The following is a 7,292-nucleotide window of genomic DNA, read 5'->3' on the forward strand; positions in this document are numbered from 1 at the left end:
GGCATCGGTAGGCAAGAACAAAAGTCTTGAACTGGAAGCCAGTGGAGTGAGCAGATCAGTGGAGAAACGAGGCAGAGAGAACACCAGACAAGCAGCGAAGTTGTGGATGAGCTGGAGTGGATGGGTGGTGGATACAGGGAGGCCGGCCAGGAGGGAGTTGCAGTAGTATAGGTGGGAGAGTACCAGGGCCTGGACAAGGAGTTGCATGAAGTAGTTGGTGATGTAGGGTCAGACTCTTTGTATGTTGCTCAGGAAGAAATCGGCAGGTGTGTGCTAGAGTGGAGATGTGCTGGGAGTAGGAGAGGCAGGGGTCCAGAGTTACTCCGAGGTTCTTGGCTGAGGAGGAGGGAGAGAGTGGTAGATTCCAGAGGAATGGAAATACAGAGATCAGAGAGGCAAGATGAGGAAGGGAAGAAAAGGTCAGATTTAGAGGTTGAGTTTGAGGTGATGCAAGTGCATCCAGGAGGAGATAGCAGAGAGAGAGACAGTCCTAGCAGGACAGATGATACAGATAGGTAGAATAGTAGTGGGAGCTGGAGTGGTGGGGGGAGGGTACAGACCTGCCTAGTAGTCAGCGCTGCTAGGTTCGGATTTTCTCCAACAGCCTCTCCTTGCTGGACTCCCACAGTTTGAGTCCTGGCACTTTGGTAGAGAGGCTGTTTGGTTGGCTGGCACTTTGTGCTGGAACACAAATAGGCTAGCTGTCTATTATACTAACTAGATGGATAAAAGCTGTTAGTAAACCAATCAAATTGGAAATGAACCAATTTAACCACACCCACCTGGTACTAATCACAACTGTAGATCACCTAATTAAAACACCACTTTTATAATGTTACTTAAATACAACTAATGTTGGAAGGAGGCCTTTATTAGCCATTGGGAGAGATTTGACAGCTGGCATTTAAAATGACTGGTGTTCTAAGACACTGTTTGCCAATTTATACTGCCCTGCCAGTGTAGAGCTGGTCCAGTTTACATGCTATCTAAATTCACTTAAATCAACCAACGCTCTGAACACTTAAGAAAATTAATTCCTTCAACCAACTAATGTAGTTACATCAGCAAATAAGCATTCAATTGCCAAATCGCTAAAACAACAAATCGCTTTTCTCTTCCTTCTGACTGCAAACAAAACACAATCCAAGCAGGTTGGTCGCTAGGACAGCTAAACTGTGTTCTAAATAGACACACAGTTTCAAATGACGTTTTAGTGGCATTTTAAAACAGCATTTATGTTTGGAAAAGGGCTGTCTTCAATTTTTAGGTTTGCAATGTTGTTTTCTGTGTCGAGAGATTTTACAGATTATTTACTGGGTGTTCACAGGAAAGAACCACTTAATTATCTTATATCCTTACATTATACAGCCTAATCCAAGCTTGGGTTACTAAATGTGGTCTTTCATCAGGAGTTCAAATATGACCAATCTACTATGCATTTATCTACCAAGAAAATTCTTGGTAGTCACCACACCATTACAGAAATTAAACCGTTTGTACTGAGTTATAAATATAGCAGTTCTGAACCAGGATTGGGTTGAACAAAATGTTCACTGACTAATTGCACTAGCTCTTGCGACCTAAACATGTCACAGCAGTTGGTTAGAATGGTAAAGAAAAAGCCAAAGGGAAGACTTTGCTTTTGTTTTGGTGGAAAAAAAATGCCAATTTCACCTTTCTATTACTTTATTCATTGAAGTGAAACTGACAATTTGTTTGATGCTGCAAACCTGCTTTTTTCACAGTACAATGAAAATTCAAACAATTTGAATTGACTCAATATCAATGCCAGTCTCAGCACATTTTGTTCTTCAAAGTTTAAAATTGAAATAACAAAAATAGAAGAACTAAGATTCAAAGGGCAGAGTAAATTGTGTCTTATTATGGGTTTATAAATAATTGAGGTTGACAAAGGTATGCGAGTAATCTTGCACTTTATTACCATTGCCTTTCTACTTTGATGCTCTTCTGTTACTTCTGGAAGAACTCTGAGATGCGTCCTGTTTCTTCTCACCTCTCTCGCAGGAGTATCCACAATGTACACACAGGGAGTTTCTGCTCTATTGGTCACTGCCTGGTGATTTCGCGTTTGAGATCCACACGTTGACCTGATCTCAGTGCAGGTTGTTGTGCTCTACCTGTTGTTTCTTCAGCACACCATCCTTCCTTTGGAAATTGCATGCTGTTGGCTATCTCAGATTCAACTGTGCTGAAGACATAGGTAAAGAAGGTCATAACTTCCATCCAATAATAATTCTGAATGGGCCATGTATAAGCCATTAGAGCGCTACGTGGATCCTTCTTGTTCTTGAATCACATCGTCACTGTCTTCACTGCTCTTTCGGCTTCTCCATTGCTCTGTGGGTAGTGTGGACTACATGTGGCACGTCTAAAATCATAAACCAGTGAAAATGTTCTGAAAACATCAGCTAATAATTATGGGCCATTGTTGGACATCAGCTCTTCAGGTACCCAATATTTTGCAAAAATCAATTTGAGTCTATCAACGACAAATGTTGTGGTATTAGGCAGTTTTAAGATCTCGATGAATCTAGAATAGTATTCCACCACAAGAAGGTAGGTGTTGCCTTTCCAGTAGAATAGATCTGTGGATACTTTTTGCCATGTTCTCTTTGGCAACTTGGTCAGGATCATTCGTTCTAGGCAATGTGCAGGGTGGTTCAAATTGACCTTCAATTTACAAAATATACAACAGAACTTTGGTTCTATAATAAAGGCTTTCTGCTTTACTGTCAGAATCTGCACTGCCCTGTTGATCTCGCAGAGCCAATCCTTTCGTGGAACCAGCCCCCTTCTCATGTTTCCATAGTAACGCACACCAGTCAGCATTTAGGGAAGAACAGCGGAAATTATCATTCCAACTGCATTCTAAGTTGTCTGCGGTTCAGAAGAGACGGATATTGCCATCTTAAAGAAAATTAAGACGCTAAAAAACTTTAAAAGCAAGTAGATTCCCCTCACCCCAACAACAAGGGATGAAAGGAGTGTTGAGGTGTCTGTGCTGACTTACGCACAGACGGGGGGTTAAAATAACTGCACAACTTTTGAAAAATTATCCGTGTTGCAGGAGTGCTGCAGTACTACAGGCCACAACCTCAGTTGATGAGCTTAGACGGCATGGGGGGGGGAGAAAAAAAAATTCTCCAAATATATCTTACTTACCCTATTTAAAATGTCAAAGAAATTGAAGCAACAGTCAAATCTATTGGCATTTGGATTTGGAAAATGAGAATGTAACTGAAGAGGAAGAGGAGGAGCTTACAGAGTGTTGGTATTTTAGTCAGTAACTGAAAAATAGACGTGTTCAGTTCCCTGGATTTTTTATATAGTTATCTTCCCTGGCATTTGATTAATATAGTTATATTTCCTGGCATTTTATGTATAACCATCACTCACTGGCATTTTTGCACACAGAAAATAGTTCCCTGGCATTTAATGTATATAATTCTCTGGTATGTAATGCAAGGTTTCCTGGAATTAGTTCTCTGGCACATCGATTGTATATAGTTTCCCTCCCACAATTTAAAGATAATTAAAAAAAACACAATTACATGAAAACAAAGCATGCAAAAGCAATGTGTGTGCAAATTATACATGTCTCCTTATATTGTCCCTGTTTGAAAATTTTGGCTAGCATAAAAGTTCCCTTGCCCACCAGGTTTTGAAAGCTCTGCCTCGTCTCCCAAACTGTATATCAGTGCATTAACTTGGAATTTGTTCTCTTTTGAGGCTAATCCTGACACTATTCTAAACCTTTCCAAATGCCCTATCCATTTAAGCAGGTCTCTACATCTGAACAATTGCATTTTTTGGTCGATATAATCTAAAGGAGTTTCCTTCTGCCATTTTGTTGTTTTTTCTGGCTTGTTCCTTTATAACTTTTACAGGTTTTTCTGTGACACTTTCTTCACAGCAAGTGCTCTGGTCCTTGACCTCATTTTACTATTATTCTTTTGTTTTATTTAACTCACAGTTCCTTGTTCTTCAGTCACTCCTGACACCTTGTATTATTGTGGGTTTATAAATAGAAGAGGTTGATGAAGGTGTATGAGTAATCTTACCAGTGAACCATGCTTCTAGGATTAACCCGTATGTGCCCGTGGCACTATCTGTTACCACATTGCCAGGCCAGGGCAAGGATTTTTGCCACCCTCCCTTTAAATATATATATATATATATTGTAATGAACCACTGCGTTGGAAGTGAAACAGGAGTCAGGGAGACCAGATGGGATTCCAAATGTGCTGCTTTTAATTACTGCTCTAAATAAAATAAAATAACAGTGAATCTCTGTTTGGGCCGGGGTTCATGCCAAATCAATAAATAAAAATAACTCCCTCACTCTCTCTGCTCTTCCTCTCACTTTCCTCTTCTCTTTCCGCCAACACTCTCACTCGCTCGTTCTCTGTTCTTCCGACTCTGTGCTCTTTCACCACTTCACAGATAGGCCCTCTCTTTCAGCCTTCAGCACTGTCCCTCACATCCTCGCTCCAGTTGAGTCTACACCTCCCCCCCCCAACCCCCCTACTTATAGCCTTGGAGGAGGGTCCTGCCCACTACACGCAGACACACTCCATACACACACTAACGGTGTGTCCCGTACTCTTACAATACACAAAACATTAAACAAGACACAACAAACGAGACGCACAAGACAAACACAATATCCAGCACAATGCCTTCGTCAGGGTCGTTACAATAAATATATATATATACACACACACATACACCCCTCGTTATGTCACCCCTCGCTACACTGTGGATTCAGATATATCACTGTCCTAGAGTTGGCTCCCCATTGTTACAGTTTGCAATATACATTGTCTATAGAAAGTCTACACCCTCTTGAACTTTTTTCATGTTTTGTTGTGTCAGTGCCTCAGAGTTTCATGCATTTAAATGAGGATTTTTTTCCACTTCTCTACACACCATACTCCACACTGTTAAGGGGAAAAAAAGTTTTTATTGAGAAAAAAATATATATTAAAAATACAAAACTGAAAGAGCATAATTGGATAAGTCTCCACCCCCCTGAGTTAATATATTGTGAAAGCATCTTTGGCAGCAATTACAGCTGTGAGTCTGTTGGGATAGGTCTCTTCAAGTCATGCCACAAATTTTCGATTGGATTTAGGTCGGGGCTCTGACTGGGCCACTCAAGGACATTTACCTTTTTGTTCCTTAGCCACTCCAGTGTAGCTCTGGCTGTGTGCTTTGGGTCGTTGTTATGCTGAAAGGTGAACTTACATCCTAGTTTCAGCTTTCTTACAGAGGGCAGCAGGTTGTCCTCAAGGACTTCTCTGTACTTTGCTCCATTAATTTTCCCTTCTATCCTGACAAATGGCCCAGTCCCTGCCAATGAGAAATATCCTCTTAACATGATGCTGCCACCACCATGCTTCACAGTAGGGATGGTGTTCTTTGGGTGATGCATTGTGTTGAGTTTGCGTCAAACATAATGCTTTGCATTTAGCCAAAAAGTTCCATTTTAGTTTGGTCAGACCACAAAACTTTTTGCCACGTGGCTAGAGAATCTCCTGAGTGTTTTTTTGCATACTTCAAACAGGATTCAAGGTGGGCTTTCTTGAGTAATGGCTTCACCCTACCATAGAGGCCAGATTTGTCACATGCACACTTTGACCAGACTTGGCCTTAAAGGCCTATAGCTCTTGCAAAGTTGCCATTGGTCTCTTGGTAGCCTCTCTGATCAGTCTCCTTTCTCGGTCATCCAGTTTGGAGGGACGGCCTGATATACGTAGGCAATTGCACTTAGAATAACTATTTGTTTTATTTTGTACAGCACAACACAAATAAAAACAAAGCATTAATATCATACTGTTATTTTATACGCACGCATTGCACAATAACACAAAGCAAATTAAGTATCTACTGGCTGAAGCGGTTTTTATTTTAGCCAACGAGGTGTTCACTTTTGCACTGGCAAAAGACACAGGGCAGTGACATCAGCTCCCTAGCAACAAGCCTCCCATGTTTGGAATGGGATTCTTTCAATCCAGGAGGTTTGTGCATTTCAGAAAGGAGAGGAAGGCTCATGAAATTACTGACGCCCCGATAAAACGAGGGCGTGGTTGTACAGTATTTATTTGTTAGCCTATTTGTTTTTCTATGGGTCTCTCGCTATATCTCGGCCCTCGATATATAGTGGATTTATATTGGACCCCGACACCCGCGATATTCTCAACATATAAACAAATTATTGTACACTAGATTATGTTTTTTTTTTTTTTTACATCGTCACAAAACTATATACAACTATATCATCACAAATGGTAGTACCATCTACTGTCAGCTCTACAATGACAATATGATCAATGGATTCTACCACCATGCATGAGACCCCATTTACTTACTGAGATGGCCTTGGGCTGTCTCTGGGCCACCTCAAATTTCCCATTTATAGTTAAGGTTTTAGGGCCTAAGTGTGTTCACATCTGTGACTGAAAAGGGAGGCTAAATTGCGGTGAAGTGCTTGTCTAGAATGTAAACAGTGACGTAAACATCGCATTCCTGGAAGTTAACATAAGAGAGTGAGCTGGGAAATTTGCAAACGTAAATACGGCCATCTTATTTTTTGCAATACTGCTGGTACATATACTGTAAATACAGTATAATCGTAAATCTCGAAAAACTACTCACTTCTAAATCTTTTGTAGTCATTTTTGTATTACTTTAGTATAAATACATGTTAATTTGGATTCATATGTTGTTTTTTTCTGACTTTATGTGAACGAAAATACACACATTTGCCGATTTTCCCATTGGAAATAGTGATATTTCAAAATATCACTGTCCTGGTCACAAAAGCAAAGTTTGTGGGGAATAGCCATTTTCTATACTTTTGAGGCATAAGCAATTAGGAAATAACACTTACTACCCAGGAACAAAAAAAAATAAAAAATTTGTTACACAGTGTTATTATATTAATGGTGACTGAATATGCGATGTCATATACATTATTTATTAATGTTGAGATTTACAATCTTAGCTACAATCTATAGTATATAGTAAGTTTTATTGTTTTAATGAAAGCTGTACAATGAAGAAATACTTACTATTCATGACTGACCCATCACCATCATCAAAAGTGTCTGTATATTCACTGCATTCCCCATTGCTATTTTCCGGGCTGGAGATTGCCGTAGGTCCCATAGAATCCAATATCCGTGGTGGGTTTTTCTCTGGCCTGCTGCTCAGTATTTACAAGAGTTCTCAGAAAAACGTGCAAGTTTTTCTGTGAGCTCCACTCCAAA

The sequence above is a fragment of the Polyodon spathula genome, chromosome 2 (genome assembly GCF_017654505.1).
Source record: "Polyodon spathula isolate WHYD16114869_AA chromosome 2, ASM1765450v1, whole genome shotgun sequence".
Classification (NCBI taxonomy): domain Eukaryota; kingdom Metazoa; phylum Chordata; class Actinopteri; order Acipenseriformes; family Polyodontidae; genus Polyodon; species Polyodon spathula.